Consider the following 20,607-nt stretch of genomic DNA (forward strand, 5'->3'; position numbering starts at 1 on the left):
CCCCCCCCCCCCCCCCGGGCTAGGCAAACCCTCTCCCAGACCTTTCAACCCTGCCCCTAAGGACCCACAAGTCCCCCCTGAACACACCAGCCCTTCCCACACTCCTGGCAGAGATAAATGCCTACATATGAGACTCCTGGGTTAGGTTTGGACAGCTTAAAGTAAGCTTGTTTGCATGCTCAGTTTTCTAGCTGCTGTAAATCTCATTCTGAGGTATAGGACTCTCCCACTGCATTATGTAGTAAGTTTGCACCTGGAAGTCTGGCTTACAAAAGCTTATGCTATATATATATTATATGATTTTGGTAGTCTATAAGGCGCAAATCTACCAAATCTACTGTGCCTTCTACAGTTCTAATATTGTCATGCTTAACCCAATTTTTGATGTAGCCCCCTGGTTCTTAACATCCTTGTTAAACTCTGAGTATACCAACATAGACAGAGGTAGACTTTTTCTTCCTTTAGGTAACAAAAACCAAGGAAAAGGGATGAGGGAAAAAACCCCAAAATTGTCTAAACTCTTCCCATGAGTGCAGCATTTCTTTTGAATATATATTATATACTTTCTTACAGCAAGCTTGTGTAGACAGCAGTCATTGCTTACAATGACTTCAAGTGACTTTAAAAAAAAAGTCACCATTAATAGTTAAACTGACATTAATAGTTAAAGATTTGGGAGCATGACAATATATTTTATTTATTTTCCTCTCTTTCAATAGCAAAAAGCCCACAAATGGTCTGCTAATTTCAGAATAGTTCAGTTTTGACTTAAATTAATGACTTAATTGTAAAGCCACTTATACACCAATATAAAGAAGAAAGGGGGGCAAAAGTCCTGAATGAATTAAAGCCTTATGCATAACTAGACATTTTAAATATCAGACAAGTAATACTTTCCTAGTGAAGTTCAGACTGGGTAATATGAATGAATTTGGGAACATTTTTTTTAAATGTGCGAGTGGTTAACTCCAGGGAAAAAAAGCAGCTATAACTGATATTTTAAGTTTTACATGCCAAAGAATTTTTATATTCAACTACCTCCTTTGGTGCACACTTACAAGTGTCTCCATATATATAAAATACCTTCACATTGTAAATTTTGTAATTTGTTTTGATATTATGGTGAATACTGTGAATAATTTAGTAAATCCCAAATCACCAGTGGGGTAAAAGTTTAGTTATTTGTGTTTGTTGATACCAGGCCTGAACATGTGAATTACTTAAGCATTCATGTAACTTCAAGCATAATCTTTAATGCCATTTGTTCATCAGGTCTTAGAATGTACTTAAACTAAGCATGTGCTTAACTTTTACTTAAATAGCAGCAGAAACAGGAATAGATTATTCTTCCTGGTGTAAATGGAAAAATATATCCTAGTGATAGAATCATAAATGCTAGAGGATGGTATGATAGAAAGCATGGGTGACTGGTGTCTCTTGAGTTGGGGGGGTACATGCCCCCCTGACACCAGTCAGCAACTGGGGGGAGGGGGTCCCCCCGAGGCCTATTTCACTCATCAAAGAGTGGCTGCACTGCTTCTAGAAGTCCTGCAGCCACTTCCAGAAGTGGCAAGGCCACTTTTGCTGGCGGCTCCGCTCCCCAGCCAGTGCTTGCAGCGGGAGCACTAGCACTCCTGCCTGCCCCCCTGCCCATCATCTAAACAAGGAGTGTGGCCTGACAGGGGGTGCACCAGTGCTTTCAGGGGGTGCACATGTACCTCTGTGCACCCCCTACATGTTGCCACTGATAGATATAGCTAAACTGGTACATAAAGCTGAACTTTTTTTTTTTCTGGTATAGTTCAAGTAGCTCTGTATTATAGGAATATGTGATAAATATATATATAGTTAAAATTAGGGTTCGTTTAAAAAATGACCAAAATACATTTTTCAAGAAAGACCATCAAGTTCGGAAGTTCCTGCCAGGAAAAATATGTTGCTGTGGAATTTCTGTCATGAAAGTTTTGGGGCCATTCAAAACTGATCTGCATTTACTCAAGCCATAGTGCCTCAAGGGATTTTAATTTCCAAAGCACATGATACTATTCTCTCTTGTGGTCCCAGTTCCTGGAATTAGTTCACACCTCTCATTATTCATTGCAGCCCCAAAAATTCTAGTCACTATGAAATTCGATAATAGGATGAGTGGTGACAAAGAAACAGAGGACAAGCTGGGATAATTACAAAATATCACCATCACAGCACTTTCCAGAAAGAAATTCATCTATCTTTAGCATAGCCACTATCATAGCCCTTATGACTATAAGATCTAGGTAATCTAGGCCTGACTTTAAAGCGCCAAAAATGTCTAAGTCTTATTCACTTTGATTTAAGCACATAAAGTAGCAAGCCTTAAATATATAATGAACCAGTGCCCTAAATAGTTGTATTTGGTCTGAAAGGTCTCTGTTTTTAGAAACAGAGACAGAAAAAAGATCTATTGGGGAATTTAAAAGGTATCTGTAAAGCTTTGATATAAGTGTAAAATATATATTTAAAAAAAAAAACCCTTAAGATTCTAAAAAATAACAATTTGGGGCCTTAATAGTAATTAGAGAAAGTTTCTATACCAGCCAATGTGTTTCTTAGTTAACTGCAGTGACAGCAATGTCAGATTCAGAGTTTCATTTTGTACAACTCTAATACCTTTATAATTGAAGGAAGCATTGAAAAATTTAGAAAACTGCTTTGCCAGTCACTCAACATTGAGAATTCTTTATAAGATGTATATAAAAAAATGTAATGAGCTTTAATTGGATATATATTAAAAGAAAAAATGTATTAGATAAAAATAAGCTTGTGTAATTTGAGAGTGCATTTGGACAGGTCGACAGAGGAATATTTGACCTTGAATAGGAAGTGTATGCACTGTAGAAGGATACTTTACTTTAGACTAATCAAATTTTCAATGGATTATAAAACACTATATGACTTTTGTGATCTCCTGTGGGTTGCAACTGGCCAGTTGAGAAACTGTTTTAGAAGGTGGAAAATTAGGACACAGTGGGCACTTCTACAAGAGACATGTTAATGTGCCTTAGCCTGGTTTACTGCACAGTAGGGGCACATATCATATACATGCCCTTACTGAACAGTAAAAATGGCCTAATCAGGACCACATCTGGTACCTGCATTGACACCTGTTATTAGTTAATGTGCAGTAATGCACGTGTAAAAGTGACTTGACACTAACTTTAATGCTGGGTCGTCCCTGTCACTAGGGGCTGACCTGAGCCCAGCCCCAGGGTTCCTAGCTTGGTGTGTCTCCTGCCCTAGCCTTGTGGCACACTGAACAGAAGCCTGGTGGGTCTTGTGCAATTCCCAGGACTACTTCAGGCCTTGTGTGCTCCTCTGGGCAGAACACAGGCTGCCTCTTCCTGGCCTTTCCCCTCTGCAGAACTCCCGCTTGGCCACACATGAGTTTTGCCCTGATATCCCTTCAGGGGTGCTGGATGGCTGTCTATGTAGCAGGTCCAGTACCTGCTTCCGGGGTCAGCACAGCACCTGGCCTTTTCCACCCTTGGAATGGGGCAGGGTAGGTAGGCAGCCTGTGGCCAGCACTCAGCGGGCCAGTGGCCCCAGAGGAGCAAGTGGGGCTGGGGGCTCAGCCAGTGGGCCTGCCAAGCTGATTTATCATGGTCCCTGGGCACATGTGCATGGCCAACCCCTGATCTGAGGCTGGGCAGCACACAGCCTCTGGTGCAGAGCATCTTATCTCTGAAATGCTGCAAAATGTCACAAAGGCTTCTGTCTCTTGCCTCTGCAGGGTCAATATCTGGATGCAGGGGAGAGCTTATGAGCCCCAGCAGGGATGTAATCTCTGTGTCACTGCCACCCAGCTTTGGAGCCATCCAGATAGTCCAGCTGCTTCAGCTGCACACACTAGATAGGACCATTATGCTCCAGGAGCTGGTGGTGGCAGAGAAGTGGGAGGCACAGGAGCAGGTCTGGCAGCTGGAGTATATCACCTGGGAGACTGCCCAGGGGGAGATGCAGGACTGGGCACAGTGGGGGCACTGGGCACGGATGAAGACTCTGAAGCAGGAGTACATTGAGTTGTTCCAGCAGCAGGTGCCCATCCAGGCCTGGGCAGTGGAGGCCAAGGCCACCACCTGCCTCAGCCTGGCTCCAACTTCCCCCCACCATTCCACACACCAGAGGACCCAGATATGCCTCACAGAGATGCTGGCCCTGCACTGGGGCAGCTGGAGGGGAAGCCACCTGCCCTCAGAGTGTTCCATCCCAGGTGGACACAGCACAAGGCCACCATCCACTGGGTTTGCCATGACCCCCAGACCCACAGGAGAACAGCACAAGGCTGGAGTGCTGGGCACCTGCCACTAGGCACTGCTTCCTAGGCTCCCCCACCCTATGGCCCTCCCATTCTGGGACAGAAAAACAGAGACATTGTAAATAGTTTTGACATTATAAATCAAGTTTTTTTTGTTGTTGGTGGGTGAGGAGGGTGGTGGAGGGGATCTGTTTGTTGGGGAGGGAGGCTCTATGTGTTGCAGGGGGAAGGGAAGGTGTGGGTGTTGTGAGGGGAATAATGCTTTTTTGTTTCAGGCATGTGCCTGGCCTGAGAGTGGTTCTGGGTATGGCTAGGGGATAGGGGGTGTGTAGATAACAGGTCAGGTGGGCTGGAGCAGGGAGTGCAGGAGGAGGGGGTCATACAGGGCCTCCTGCACCCAGTGCCCTGGCCCCTGCTGACGGGTGCATGGCTCCTTGGGTTCTGGGGGTGGGGTGTGGCTACTGGGACATCAGGGCCAGCAGCATGGACAGCAGGAGAATGTGGCATTGGTCATCACTGGCAGGGCTGGAGCAGTAGGGTGCTGGGTATCGCTGGCAGGGGCAGGGGCTGTAGCAGCCATGGTGTGAGGAGGCAGGGTGGGGCAAGGAGGAAGTTGCCCCTGTGCTGGGCCACAACTCCTGGGCAGGGAAGGGGCTAGCTAGGGATCAAGAGCAGGGCTTTGTATACAAAATACACAGGTGCTGGCAGCAGGTTTCGGGCTCTAAAGATGGCTGCCAAGTGCTAGCTACTAGGGCCAGACCCTGGAGCTCCCCCCAGTGGCCACAGGGGCACATGGCAGGGATGGAGGGACTTGACTCTAAATTTAGGACCAAGTCCCTGCACATGTAGACACCTGCCATAATTAGTTTACTGAGAATTGGCTTAATGCACAGTAAATCTAGCCATGTCGAATTGCATGTGTGGACATGCCCAGCATCCGTGTCTACATGAGATGCTATGTCACCATAGCAATGCACTATGGTGACACAGCATCAGCAGGCAGAAACTGTGATGCCACAGCTATGTCACCATAATGATGCATGTCCTCGCTATAGTGCATCACTATGGTAATGTAGCAGCTAAAAATAACTGTTAGCCATCAGCACAGCGCAGTAACAGCTGTTACTGAGCCGTCATTTAGTGCAGGGACAACGGTGCCATAAGGGCACGTGTGGACATGCCCAATGAGTGTGTCTACACAAGACAGTTACTGTTCAGTTGACTAAACAGCAGTGTACTTGTAAATACAAATACCATCCTGCTACAGAGTTTTTACTCGGCAGCAGCACACGTGTAGGCACTGCTATGGCTGGCTGAGGCACTAGGGTGCTTCAATGCAGGGGCTGCCTGCTGGCTAGTTTTGCACTGAAACAGCCTTGTGCCTCAGCCAGCATCTCTGCAGCATGCTGAGCTGGGGGGAGCAGCCCCAGGCTGACAGGCTAACCTTCCAAGCCCCTTGACAGCTGGGGCTGCTCCAACCCGGCTCACTATGCTGAGCATGAATAAACCATGGAGCTTATTGGTCCGGAGTTAATTGCTCCTGGGCACATGTTCAGACAGAGTGCCTGGGAGCAATTAACGCTGGAGCAATAAAACACATTCTTGTACATTAATAGCATATGTAGACATGACCAGTTTTACAACAGCTTGTGCCTGGTACTTACTGAAAATTAGTATTATTATAATAAGCCTCCTATCTGATATTCAATCTTTAAAAGATTGAGCCCCTGACCTGGAGATTCCACTAACCAGACTTTTGAAGAGGTTTTTCTTCTTTGTTTCCTGCTTCTGTTCAGAATAAAAATACTACAGTAGAAATATCAAAGCCTCTGAAAACTTTGGAAGATTTCATTCACTTCTATGGGTATAATATTGCAACTTATGAGAACAGCCTTACCCAAAGCATTTGACATTTTCATTCTCATTCCCAACAGCTGTATAGGCAGATTAAGAAAAAAAAAACCTGAAAAACATATCCAGGATACTTTGCACTTGAAAGACATTTTGGTCTATTTTTAGATTAGCTCAGTAGTCGTGGGTTGTTATTTTATCTGAATCTTGTTATAGATGATAATTAAATTGTGTTCATAATGTGCTTGAACACATTACATATTACATATCCTGGATATTGCTAACATATTATAAATAAATGGAGGCCAACCTTTTTGGCAGGCATGCCACAAAAGAAGCCTCACAAGATCCTCTGGTGCTAGTTTGATCCCCTTCCCCTGCTTGATCTGCTGCTATGCTTTCTGTGACGTGTGCCACCATGTTGCCTGCCCTTCGCTAAACTGCCATGTGCCACACACAGAAGCTGCCTGTGCTGGTACTCATGCTGCAGGTTGGCTACCTCTGTTATAAAGATAACATCAACCCTAATTTAAAAGCAAAATAATTTGGTCTATTTCTAAGAAGTTATTTTCTAGCAGTATACAATTAATTAGTGCCTCACTATCTTGCCCTTCTACTTCTTTACTGGCCATGAAGCTGGCATCTACAAAAACGCCTTTAAAGATGAAGCAAGTTGAAAGTTGCTCCTGTGATTTGTAACAAAGCAGTAGTAGAGGCCCTGAAAATGAAGTATAATGGTTAAATGACTGCAATTAAGTGTGCTTTTATCTTTTTTGCTGTCCCAGAATATGCAAATACCTAATGGAGAATTTCACACTCTAGACACTTAGACTGAATTAACACAAATAATGAAATTTATAGTAAATCAAAAAAGCAGAATGATAATTTGTCAGTTTTTTTAATCTGCCATTCTCAACTTTTTCTAACCTCTGAACTTTTTCTGCTGGTATGCTTTTCTATACAGAACTTTATTCTTTAATACTACAAAAATATAATATTAAATTAAACAAATATTACTAGTGTCAAACAGGCATATGCAAGATGTTGGGGAAACTATATCATACAGTGGATTTGGCAATGGCATATAATCATGCAAATAAAGGATTGTGTTGTAGTAAAGTACAACAGAGGTGAGTTAAGACTACTGTTCATGCAGTTGTAATGCATGAATTCATTCACATTTTGAGTTTAAGCATTCAATCAGTATCATTTTGATGGAGTTTGTTAGATTTTTTTTTGTTTAATTCAAAGCGTAAGAAACGAATCACGTGTGGAAGTACTTAGTGAGACACCACTGTAATAACCAAGCCTTTTACCTTACAACATGCACAGGAATGACCTCACTGTCCCAGCTTGCAAGAATGGACAGCAATTGAGGAACACATCTACATTGATTTGACTATATAAAGCAATAATGAGTGAGATACAGCTCCCAAGCAACTGTTATTTCATTAACTATGTGATAGGATGTACATAAAAAGTGAGGCTCACACTAGCTAGCTTAAAATATATGAAAGTTACCACTTGAGTCTTATTTTCTGTGCTTGAGTTGATCAGAAGCCTACTAGTGGTTCTCTGCACAAAAAATGACTGTTGTTTACACAAGGGCCTCTGCAAAACATTACTTCCCATACCTCTTAGTTAGTACACACTTTAATAGGGCTTCTTAGCAGAGCATTCCTTCTTTCAATTGGTGGTGTGCTCTTACAAATATTGCATTTAAAAATTTACCGTGCATGAATTAAGAGGTTTCAGACCATAACCTATCCAAATATGATTTTCCAAAACAACTGAACAATTATACCATGCAGTGCATCAAGTATATAATACCTCAGACATCAGCGTTTGAAGCGATCTCAATGGGCCAGAAATTCTGCCCTTCCTTTCTCTCCTGCTCAAATAAGAACAGAAACTGCCCATTGGAGTCATGTCCAGAAACATGGACATTGCTATTTATTTCTTTTTGTAGCCTTGAAAAGCACTTTGGCAATTCAAAACCAAGAGAAAAAAATTGCAAGTAGATACCTAGCCAGAAAAATACACCTTGAATAGTAAAATAAAAGAATAAAAGGTGATTCTTGCAAAGTATAAGTGGCCTAAAGGAAACCTATGAGCAGAGATGGATCCAGAGGAGGTGCAGGGGCAGGTTCCACTCCTGCTTTGGCTGTGCTGCATGTGCACTTTCATTGCAGGATCTGGCTGGAGCATATGCTTTTGGGTGGCTCCAGAGCCCAGAGGGTAAGAACTGTCACCATTGCTCATCTCCTCTTTACAACTTCTGAATTCAGTAGAGAAGAAGAGGAAGCAGGAGGGCAAATATACCCTGGGATCTAAAGCTGTGAAAAAGTAGGGGCTTCTACTTGATCCAAGTAATGATCAGCTAAAGAGTTCTGACCTTTGCTGACGCAGAACTCCAGTAGGAGCCTACACTGACCAAGAAGCAAGCTCATAGCACACTGAGTATGTGCAGCACATCCAAAGTGCTGGGGGGAGGGGTACCCCCCTTTCCTTGGTTTTGGTTCTGATACCAGCTATGAGTAAGTATCTGTGTAAAACAAAAATGTAGTGATTAACCAGCTAGAATGCAATAGTCACATAGAAAAAAAATGTTTAAGACAAGTTGGTTCCTCACAAAGATTTTATACTCAGTCGCCGTCTGAGGACAAGATTAAAAAAAATTACCTTTTACTATAGAAATAAATTTGGGATCTCACCAATTTAACTTTTTTGATACTTTTCAACAATCATTTTAGAAAAAAAACGGGTTTTTTTTTTCTTTAGAAAAAAAATTCCCACTAGAGTGTTTCAGTGCAGGGACTGATCGTGGCCCCAGCCAGTGGCTCTGCATCGCATGGAGCCTGGTTGGAGCAGCTGTGGGCCTGCAGGCTGATCCCCAGGGCCCCTGCCAGCCTAAACTGTTCTGACCAGGATTCACATGCTATGGAGGGGCTGGCTGGGGCACGAGGACACTTCAGTATGGGGGCTGCCTGCTGGTTAGCCCTATGCTGAAGCACACTCATGCTCCAGCTAGCCCTGTCACACCATCTACATCCTCACCATCTACCCTGTTGTGGCTTATGAAACAACACCACTTCAGGATAGTACTTGTGTTTAGACCAGGGGTGTCCAACCTTTTTGAATGAAGGGCCTGATCAGGAACTTTTTATCACCCAGTGGGCTGGCGAGCCATATTCAAAGACCTCACAGGAAGTGGTATCACATCACCCCTCCCCCCCCCCAAAACAAAAGCACAGTGTTTATTTTTGTTTCCGGTCACAGCACCTCAGGCCTCAGAAAACAGCTTGGAGGGTCACATGGTGGCCCACAGACCACATGTTGGACAAGCCCGGTTTAGACAGACTACCCTGCAGCTGCATTTATTAGTCACTGCAACCTAATAGGATCACATGTGTAGATGGTGACATTTACTGCAGAGCTAATGAGGCAGCTCCGCAGTAAACATCTCATGTAGATATGCCCCGTGAGAAGTAACAGCATAATTGTTACAGCATATTTGCATCTTAACTGCTCTCAAACAATTTGGAGGCATCATGGAAAAGGAAAATTTTAAGGAGAGATTTTGAGGAAGAAAATGAGATAGTGTTAACAGAGAATGTCTTGGATGCATGAGAGAAAAAAGCATGAAGGGACTTGTTTGAAAATTAATAAGCAGCAGCCATGGAGGCTGTCATAATTGGCAGAAACCACACGATATTTCAGGTAGGCGTAGGCTGCAAATGTCTTTGGAAGTGAATACAAGAAGCTTCTGCTTGAAGCAGCAGAAAGGGGGGATCCAATTGATGGATGAATAGAGACTGGCAACATGGTTAAGGAAAACAGGCTAGGAAAATTAAATTTGCAGCAGCATTTTAGATGGATATTGGTGTGGTAAAGTTGTTTTGTCAAAGATGAAGACAAAAAGGCTTTTGCAGTAATCAAAATGTGACATGATGAGAGTCATCAGGTAACTTGGGAGCCTGTCAATTTTTTTTTCCTATTATGCATATGTTGTCTCCAGTCAAAGAAACACCCTGAATAACAGATTCTAGAGAGGTCCGAATCAAAATAAAGACAATATTACAAGCCTCACTCACTACTTTGTACTTTGCTGTAATTCAGTTGTTACCATTTGATAAATTCTTGATTTACAACAATGTAAAAAGAATTGAGCTATCACCAATTGTTTTAACTTAATGATGTAGTACAGTCTCATCTCATAACTGGTTTGATCCCTTCAAAGAGCAACACTGGTTTTTACAGTTTCATGGGACAAGCTTCTGCATTAAAATCTGACTTGGTTGAAAGATCCCCCAAAATTCAGAAGATTTGCCCAGCTACTGTTGGGCAAATCCTTTAGCATGTAGAGGTTAGTACTAACTCATGTTCAAATAGGACTTCTCTAGCTGAGAAAGAGGTGTCTAAAGTTAAATTAGTGAACAAATATATTTAATTTTGTTCAAATCTTGACTTTTTTGAAGCAATCCAGCTCCAAATGTGGATGATTTTAGTAATGATCATCATCAATCTATTGCCCAATGAGCCAAGATGACCTCACAATTAAAGGAACCCATAGAGAATTTCTTTAAAAAGGTTAATGAGAATATTTAAGACATCACCATGAACACCCAAAGTTTCTATGCCCATATTATCATAAGTTCTTTTAGCTTTCCAGCACATCCAGACTCCTAAGAAGACAGACCCAAACCTCTACCAGCCATCTCCAAACAGCCCTCCTTTCTGCAAAGAAACCCCTGCCTCTCATTTCTCTCTCCATGAACATCTTGATTCACTGAAATCAGCTGGATCCGGCTTTATAGTCTTCAGAGCTTTCCTACTCTCATCAGCCTCTAGGAGGATTAAAGGATTAATTGGATCCAGGTGCTTAGGTTTTCATCAGGTGACAGCTCACTCTATCACACTCGTAGAACAAAGGTTTGGTAAAAGTTTTCCTATTAGCTCATTAAAGTCATATTACCACTATCTGGAGATCTGTGGTATAGAGCTTGAGACATGTTTGTTAAACTCATTCAATTTAGAAGAGTACTGAAAAAAATGGCTCTAAATGATCCAACAAAATTCAGTTTTAAAATAAAGACTAGACAGAGAGAGTTTGTGCTATGCTGTTTAAAGTAAATTGACATAATTAGGTCTTGACAAGTAACCTGGTAGAGTAACTTGAACCTACCAAGAAACCACCCTACAAGGCACCCACAAATAGTGGGAGAGAGATACATCCAAAGCCCATTCAATGATCTCACAGACACTGCCATCCATATGGAAAAATATTAAAAAGTAATTTATTTTATACTTAATGAAACATGTCTTAAAAAGGGCACTAACCCCCCCCCTAAAATCTGTCATCTTAAAAGAAGTAGGCTTTAGCTAAATACTGAACACACTTAGGTGGACCTAAATCCAGATTTCATGGTGCAGTTCATCATAACCCATACTGTTACTATTAAAGCTATTTCTTAGTATGTGTATCACTTGTTTACCAACACAGTATATTATGCCAGAAAAGCACTTCCACTGTGTCTGTATATCTTACTTCTACTGGCAAAGCTTTTTACTGTGACTTATTCCACACACTTCTTATTTCACACACTTACCCTCCTTCAAGCAAAACAATCTGTACTGGCATAAGTGCAGTTTTGCCAGTGTAACTATCTCTACATTAGAGGCTGCTTTTGGCACAGCTGTGTTGGTCGTAAATCATAGCTATTTGCATCCTTGGCCCGTGTGCAGTAAAGCAGTGGTTTACCATTTTACAATATACATCCAAATGAGCAAAGCCATGAAAGAAAATTAACAAATGCACAAACTTAATGTCAGTACATTCTTATGATGTATTTTCAACCTGATAAGACCCCAAAGTAGGATCTTAACCTGCAACAAAGCAAAATGAGAAATTCTAAACTACCATTCCTTTCCTTAATGCATGTAATGTTCCCTGTCAGACTAAATGTACAATTAAGCAGTTTTCACAATTATAATGAACAAAAATAACAAATGGAACTATATCAGGCTTCCTCTGTGGTGGAAGTAAACTAGAGCTGACAAATGAAGAAAACTTCTCATAAACTGAGAAATTCTTAATCAAAGAAGAGATACTTATATAAATTTGTTGCCACAGCAATGCAATGGAAGAAAATTAGTCAGAAAAAAATCCAAGGGCTTATTTATCTGAAAGAACATAATACAGCATTCCCAACAAAAGTATCACATTTACAATACTGAAGGTGTTATGAGCGACTGGTGCCTCCTGAATCTAGGGGGGGACCCGCAGAAGCCGCTGATGGCAGTGGCCATGTCAGGGGTGGCACCAGCCCTACCGACAGCATCAGTGTCGGCCATTGGGGAGGACACTGGTCCCATCGGGGGGCATATGCACCCCCATGCACCCCCTACCAGTCGTCTATGGCAGGTGTCATTTCTGCAATGTGTGTTCTCTAAGTGAAGGGCACTTTAAAGGTACACATCCAACCTTCTTGTCTGTTATAACTAACAGCAGTCCATCCAACCTCCTTGTCTATTATAACTCAGCAGTCCATTATCAGCGATCTCCTCTAAAACTACAAATCATGCCCATGGGAATAAAATTATAAACTATCATCCATGGCATTGGAAACAGCAATGCTAATCAAATAATTATAATTATCTGATTTTCTTTTAATATATTTTACCTGCTATATATAGTTTCTTCAGGAAACTTGCATATGTAAGTTTATGTGGGTCTTGATTCAGTAGTAATGTGAGTGAAATATGTGAGTAGATTTTGCCAAGCATTAATGTTTTTGATCAATCAAAAAAGTACAATATAGTCCAAATATTTTAAACTCTCCATGTGTTTAACTGTAAAATACTGGCTGTCATATGGAAGTCAGAACTATGTGAGTACAGATTCCTAAGCTGCGTGTGTTTGCTTGGCGCATATTTGGCATGATCACTTTAAAATATGTGTATATATATGTTTTACTTCCTATGTCTTTGACTTTTCTAAGTGTTTCTTAAAAATAAAAGGCCCTGTGTAATGGCCTGATCCATCTATATTTTTGTCCTATGCAGCTAAGTCTGCCATATTATGCATGCTCAGAAGTACGGCTCCTGTGGGTATTTAATGACACTTATGTTTTATTGCAATTATGTTTCCCATGGAAGCACACAGATGCTATAAAATATCCTCAGTTGTAGTCAGTCCAAAATCACCATAGCAGATGTCTGATATTGCTCAGGGTATACTAATCTTCCAAGGTCCCTTCCAGCCCTAATGTCTATGAAATCCTGCCCACCTTTTGTCTGGTTAAGACACTTTTCAGGACACAGAAAATCTAGATTCTTTTCAGGACACAAAAAATCTAGACACCTACAAACTTTGGAGTCCCCTTGCATGCTAATCTTCAACACCGCAGGGTAGCATGTAACCACCTGAATGCATGCTATGTAGGGCTGAGAGCACCTTCCTCTTGAAGCGAGGATTGGATAATGACTGACCCAGAAAGGGAACAAGAAAAAGGGAGCCTGATTCAGTAGCCTAACAAGGTTGACACTGCCTTGGCAGGGAGGGAGGGAGCTCTTGTTTCCAATGTTGTTTGTGCATTTTGCATTACAGAGTAATTACAATTTGTTTATATAAATAAGCATTGGAAGCAGAAAGCTGTTTTTTCACATGACACGCCTTCCCAGGGGAACTGAAATATATACCTATACTGTGCTATTTAGAAAGTCTTGTAATGGCAAGCATCATTATACTACTTCTTTATGCAATGGTGTTAGATGACATTACCCAGAATCCTCAACATGAGTAAGTATACACTTGGAAGTAGAGAAAGGAAAATAAACCCTCATGGCTTGTTAGTCACAAGCCTCAAAAGTGTCTTAGTTTTCTTTAGGGGGAAAAGGATGCTATTATACATACACATTCTCCAGACTTCTGTCACCAGACCACCCCCTCTTTTGAGACCTCAGTTCACTTTCTCCCCTGGGCCAGTTTACAAGCCTTCATGCAAGTCTTTAATTTACACAGAAGTGGGGAGTGAGCATACTAAGGATTAATAATCCATTCTTTTACAAATCTCTCTTTTCAATGCATGCCAGGGTTGCCTGCTTCAGTTGCAATGGTAAAACTCCATTAGGTCAGATCATGACAACTGTCACTAAACGGTAAGCCCAAATAGCTTACAATAGTATTACTCCAGATTTACCTTAGTGTAAATAGTGCCTTTATGATTGAATAGATATAGGGTGAAATGCAGGAACAGCACTGGGAGCAGGGGCCAGAATCCAGGCCAGCCCTGATGATGTTACCTTCTTCTAGGTGCAGAGTTCCTTCCTACTTGCTCTTTTTCTGGTCCCATGACTCTTTTTCTATCTGGCAGTGGGCCAGATTCAATAGGGGAGGTGAGAAGTCACTTTGGCCATGCCTGTCCCACAGACTCATGGCTACAGCACTATGTTGGGATATAGGATATGTGGGTTTAAACACAACCCTAATGGCTGAGAGGAGTTTAGGACCTAGCCTCCCATGCTCTTGTAAGTGCTCTAACTACTACGAAGGATCATTATATTGAAATCAATGCTATCTATTATGTAGATGCATTTGGTCAAGTTGACATCTTGCTGATTGGGCCGTACATCCCCTCAAGGTGTCTGTGTTTTATGAAGTTAGAAGGATATAATAGGAAACAGATGGAGACATATTAGCAAAGGTGAAAAATCTCTGTTGAGAGAATGAAGAGCTAAGCACCTCTTCAGTGGTAAAGGGTCCTTGGAGGTATCTATTTGTTGTCTCTTGAACTGAGTGACAGAGCTATATCATTCTTCCCAGCAAAATAAACTGCACTTCCAAAAACATTAACTCACCATTGCAAAAAAAACTGGAGAATAACCAGTCTACTCAGGAAAAAGTAAAATATCTCTGTTGCTTGATGAGAAGAAAGAAAAGAAAAAAAGGCAAACAAACAAAAAATCAGGAACTAAGTCAGAAGAGTCTTAAGCAAAGAAATGGGATTAAACCAGAAGGCCATATCTATACTATAGTGGCAGTATGCCCTAGCATAGATATACCAGAGGACATGCTGGCTAAGGGTGTGCAAAACAGGCTCTATTCAATTCGGATTTGGCCCGAATCAGGGACTGTGATTTGATTTGTTGATTTATATCACCGTCCCTGATTCAGTTCAGCCAAATCTGAATCTGAAGATTCGATGCTGATTCAGAGAACCAGTGATTTGGACACAGGCACAGCTTTGAATGTTTTTTCTACATACTTCGAGGTACCAGTGCAGCTTGTGAATGCTGCGATGCTGGGGCGCATGGAGTGTCCCACAGGAGTGCAGGGGGGAACTCCACATGCTCAGTGGTGAACCTGGAAGTGGACTAGAAGTACTTCTGGTCCATTTCCAGGTCCATCAGGGAGACCCATGCTCCCTCAACTCAGCAATTAGGCATGGGGGGACTCTGGGTGCCCCCCAGACCCAGGAGGCACCAGTTGCTGAGCTACGGGGGCGCAAGAGGGCCCCCCAGCGTACTCCCTTGTGGACCCGGAAGTGGACCGGAAGTGCTTCTGGTCCACTTCCAGGTCTGCTGCCAAGTGCACTGGGGACCCCCTCGTGCTTCTGTGGGACACTTCATGTGCCCAAGATTTGCAGTGTTCATGAGCAACTTGCTAACTAGAGGTATGTAGAAAAAACATTTAAAGCTATGTCTATGGCTAAATTGCCGAATCTTTCTGAATCTCTCCAAATCAATTTGGAGGGTTCCGATTCGATTCAGAGAGATTAAAGGGTCCTCTGATTCAATTCAGAGATTCAGCCACCGAATTGGGCTGAATCTCCACCAAATTGAATCATGGACTGAAGTTTTGCACAGCCCTAATGCTAGCCACTCCCTTTTTCTGAAATGCTCCAAATACAAAATATTCTTGTGGGACAATTCTTAGGATTCCCAGAAGAGATGATTTCAAGTATTCCAGAGTGAGGACTTTAGAGTGACACATGGGAGGCTCCATGAGTGACCTATTGCCATATGTGAGTGGAAGTAGATTGGCAGGGTACGTTCAGGGTCATCCATGCCAGAATACACTGCCATTGTGATGAAGACTGTGACAGGGGGCTGTCCTGGGACGAGTCACCTGTCTAAGGCAATCCACCTGATTCACCCGCTGCATTTTGATATATTAATACTGGATGTGGGAGGTGGGAGGCTGCCCATTTAATGCCCTGATGCCTAAGGCAGTATACACGGCTCCAACCTTCCCTTGACCATGTCCCATGCCTTGCAGATGTCATCCAAATTACTCCTAACTCCCCCAGTCCCATTGCTAGGCTGAACTAGGTCACTGTCCCAAGCTATCCACTATTACTCCCCAGGTCCCATTGCTGGGTCGCACTTGGCCTCTGGGCCAAACTTGGCCTTAGGCATCTGAAGACTTATTGTGGGCACATGCAGGTGTCTGTCGATGTGCCTGGACCCCACTCTGAGCCTACAGCGCACTCAGGCATCTATCAAGATACCTGGACCTCACTCTTCTTTAGGCCTTCTTCAAAGCCTCACTCTCCTTCAGGCCTTGGCCTCAGGCTCTCCTAGCCTCCATGATCTTGCCTAAGCCTGTTGCTTTTCTGTTAGGGTGTGCTCCCTTAGCCTTTCCTCTCCACAGGGTCACCCACAAGGCAGAGGAGGCTGAGACTTTCTGGCACACCAGACTCACCATTCACTAGGGAGACACTGGTGTGGCATTTCCTGAAGAGTGCCCCGCCACTGGCAGCTCTACCATACCACACCATTCCCTAGGACCAGTGCAAGCCTACATTCAAGCCTTTCTTCCCTCACTGGGCTCCTGGATGTTCTACCTGGGCTCCTCTCTCTCCTGGACCCTCTGTTGCAGCCTCCATCTCAAGTCTGCCTTTCACTGGCCCCAACTCACTTACACCCCTCATCGGATGCCTCCAATCAGGAGGCTGTGCTTCCACTGCTGTCATTAGAACTTGCTGGCCCACTTACTGCCTGTCCTCTCTTAGACAGTGATGCCCCACTCCTTCCTGCCCCCCCCGCCATCAAATGACTTTCAGTCTCTTTAGGCTCTGGCCCCATCTCCAGGCCAGTCAGGGTGCCGGATGGCTCTCTGCAGCCCTAGCCTCCACTCGCGGTGGGCTTAATTGCCCTTCAGCCTTTTAGCCTTGACCAATTCACTTTGACCAGTCAAGATTCTCTGGCATCAGTGTAGCAGCAGATGACCTCCCTGGACAGCAAGGGTCCCTCTCTGGGCCCCACCATAAAGACGTTGTTTTCTGGGTTATCCTGATGCCCTAGAGATCTTATATGAAGCAGTCTTTTGCTCAGCTGGGCTCACCTGAACCCCTGGCCTCATCCGTACCAGTTCTAATCAGGGGCTTGCCTAGCCCCTTGTGTCGGCCCACAACTCTAAGCCCTTTTTGCAAGGCTGGCCTCACTCTTATCTAGGCCCAACACCTTTTCCCCAGGGCTTGGGACCCTCCTGGGTCCCTAGGAACCTCCTCCTTTGCTATAGTTCCTACTCTGAACCTCTAGATGTACCTGGGAGCAGCAGATCTCAAATTGGTGATGTTATCTCAGCAGCCTCCCAACAGCAACTGCTCTTATCACAAGACTCCTCATTCCAGCTCCAACCAGGTGGCCTGCTGGCTGACATATGACTGCCTCATTGGCTCTGCAGTCACCTGCAGGCTGCCTCACAGCCTGCTCAGACCCTTAAAGTGGCAAGTACTCACAGGTGCACTGCCACACACCTCCCCCCTTAAAATCCTTCCGGGGGAGGGGCGTCTCTCTACTGCTCCCCTTGCAGGCTCCTCTACAGCCTGCAGAAGCCCTCAAAGTGGCAAGCACTCCAGTGATGCTCCACCACACATCTTCCCCCTCATAATCATTCCAAGGGGATGGTGTCACTTCACCTTGGTGGTTGGATTACTGAGTTCCCAACTAATGCACCACTGTGACACAGACAAACCCTAAGTCTATAAATACAGTTTCATTCCATTCCTGAGGAACCATAAATGTGGCTACTTTTGCAACACATCTTCATAATAACCTTAGCTGCTTTAATCAGGAAAGGCAACCCACCTTTTGTGCACTTGGCTAATGGTTAGGACACTTGCCCAAGAAATGAGCAACCTAGGGCACTTTTACATGTGCTCTTGGAGTGGCGTGGGGCAGCACTTTAATTAGAATTGTTCCAAGAGCTGCTCTAATTAAAGCAGTGTAGTGCTTCATGTATCAGCATCCTTGTACTTAAAAATAGTGGTGGGGATGCTTGAACTAAAGGTTGTTTGATGAGCTTTACTTCAGGCACCCCCACTGCCATTTTTAACTGCAGGGGCATTGATACGTGAGATGCAGGAGGCTGCTGGAGTACAGTAATTAGCACTCTCTAGTGGACTCAATTAAATGAGTCTGCTCCAACATGCTGTAATTACAGCATGTCAGAGCAGCCTCCACACTCATGTACACGCACCCCTAGAGTTTAGGTCCTGCTCTGTCCCATGTCTCCCTAATTCTATAGGCTACTCAGGAGGGCAAGAGAGAAGGGGCCGTGGATTCTGACTCCTGTTCTCAAAGGTGTTTATACATTTTATCCAATCATTATTTAATGCAAAACAGTATTAGAAATAGAAGGCAAGGAGTCCCTCTCTTTTAGTGGAGTGCCCTTTCCTACAGAGTAAAGCTTCATCTTGCTTCCACCCTTCAGGCTCTATGAATCTTGCTTTCCTTCCTGCCTGGCGGCTTAGGTCCAACAAGAGGGATGGATTCTGCACTCAGTAGTTCACGGCCTTGTGGTTCAGCACTTTTCTGAGGAATAAGGATAGGATGCAGCTTTAACCCATGTTAGGCTGAGGTCCTCTCCTTCCTCTTCAGGTAATTTAGATCAAAGACAGTGGATGCAATAAAAACTTGAGCTCACCTATGCTTCTCTTCCTAGAATTTCCTATTAACTGCCTGTAGATAACTTACTGTTCAGTGATTGAATATTCTGGAGATATTAAAGGTTGCCTAGGGGGATCTATATACCTCCTTATTTATCTAAGTTCTCCTGTTAATTTCACCCAGAGGTCTTTAGTTGGTTCAGTAATGGTCAGTAGAGTTTAAAATGCCTGGATTAGGATGACCTCTGTTATACTTCCCTGAGTTGACAATGTCTCAGGTCTCCCTGGGTCTAATCCTTCTCTGCATGATACAAATAACCTCCATTAAAGGCAATGGAATGTACTGATAACCTACGGCGAAGAACAGTGCCTTGAAACTGCGAATTTTCAGTCAATACCACCTCAGTTAAACTTGTTTCTGTTTCAGAAGTGCCACTCAGAGGTGGATGCTAAAGTGATTTAGGAGCACAAAGGTGATACTTTAGACACTTGTAGTAATAGTAAAGATATGGAGCTAAAGCACTTTAGCAGCTGTGAGGCATTTTTTAAGTGATTTAGCAGTGAGAGAAATGTTCATATTTTTGTTTCTCTCTTCCTTTGTCCTTCACCCCTTTTATTTTAACTTTGATTCTTATGCTGTGTAAGCAAGATCCAAAAATAAGGATTTACAGTGCAACTGACCTATCCCTGAAATATAAGTTTTAAAGATCTATTGTGCCCATAGGCAAAGCTTTAACAGGATGCTCACCTTGGGAATATCTCTGCGTGTTAGGGGATTATCACTCTTTCTGCTCCCTTGCTCCAGAGGTTAGTATTTCATTGGTGTGCAATATCAGAAGTAAATATACCAACTGCCCAACTGCTTCATTCACTTGAACTGCCCAATGAGTGAAGAACAAAGTGCAGAATTCTGTGCACCTTTCTTTCTGTGCACCTAAATGACAATCTTCTAGAAGCATAAGAAATGTTTGGGACTCTCGTAAGGAGCTATTTATTCAAGTTCCCCTGAAAGGTGGACAAGCAAACATAGACTGAGTATGAACAGTAGGTTATGTGCTGGCCATGAAGATATAGCTATATACATGAAAATATTACAGATGATTATTTATGAAAACGTAGCCAGTCAGAAACCCATAGCTAATAGATGGGAGCAGGGAAGCCTCCTATATTATAGGCTCACTAGCTATACACTCTGAATCTCTCTGAATCGGAAAGAGTCGGACATAGACACAACTTTAATGTTTTTTCTACATACCTCTAGGTACCAGGTGGCTTGTCAGTGCTGCAATGCCGGGGCATATGGAGGGTCCCACAGAAGCACAGAGGGCTTCCCAGCGTGCTCCCCAGCAGACCTGGAAGTGGACCAGAAGCAGTTCCAGCCCACTTCTGGCTCCACTGGGGAGCATGCTGGGCCCCCCCCGGTACCCCCACTGGCTCAACAACTGGAGCCTTATGGGTTTGGGTGGGGCACTCGGTGTCCCCCTGCAGCCAATCACCGAGTTGGGGGGAGCATGCTAGAAGCCCCCCCCGACCCAAGAGTGCTCCCCAGTGGACCCAGAAGTGGACCAGAAG

This window comes from Gavialis gangeticus, unplaced genomic scaffold (assembly GCF_001723915.1).
Source record: "Gavialis gangeticus isolate Ggan-Ray unplaced genomic scaffold, GavGan_comp1, whole genome shotgun sequence".
Lineage (NCBI taxonomy): Eukaryota > Metazoa > Chordata > Crocodylia > Gavialidae > Gavialis > Gavialis gangeticus.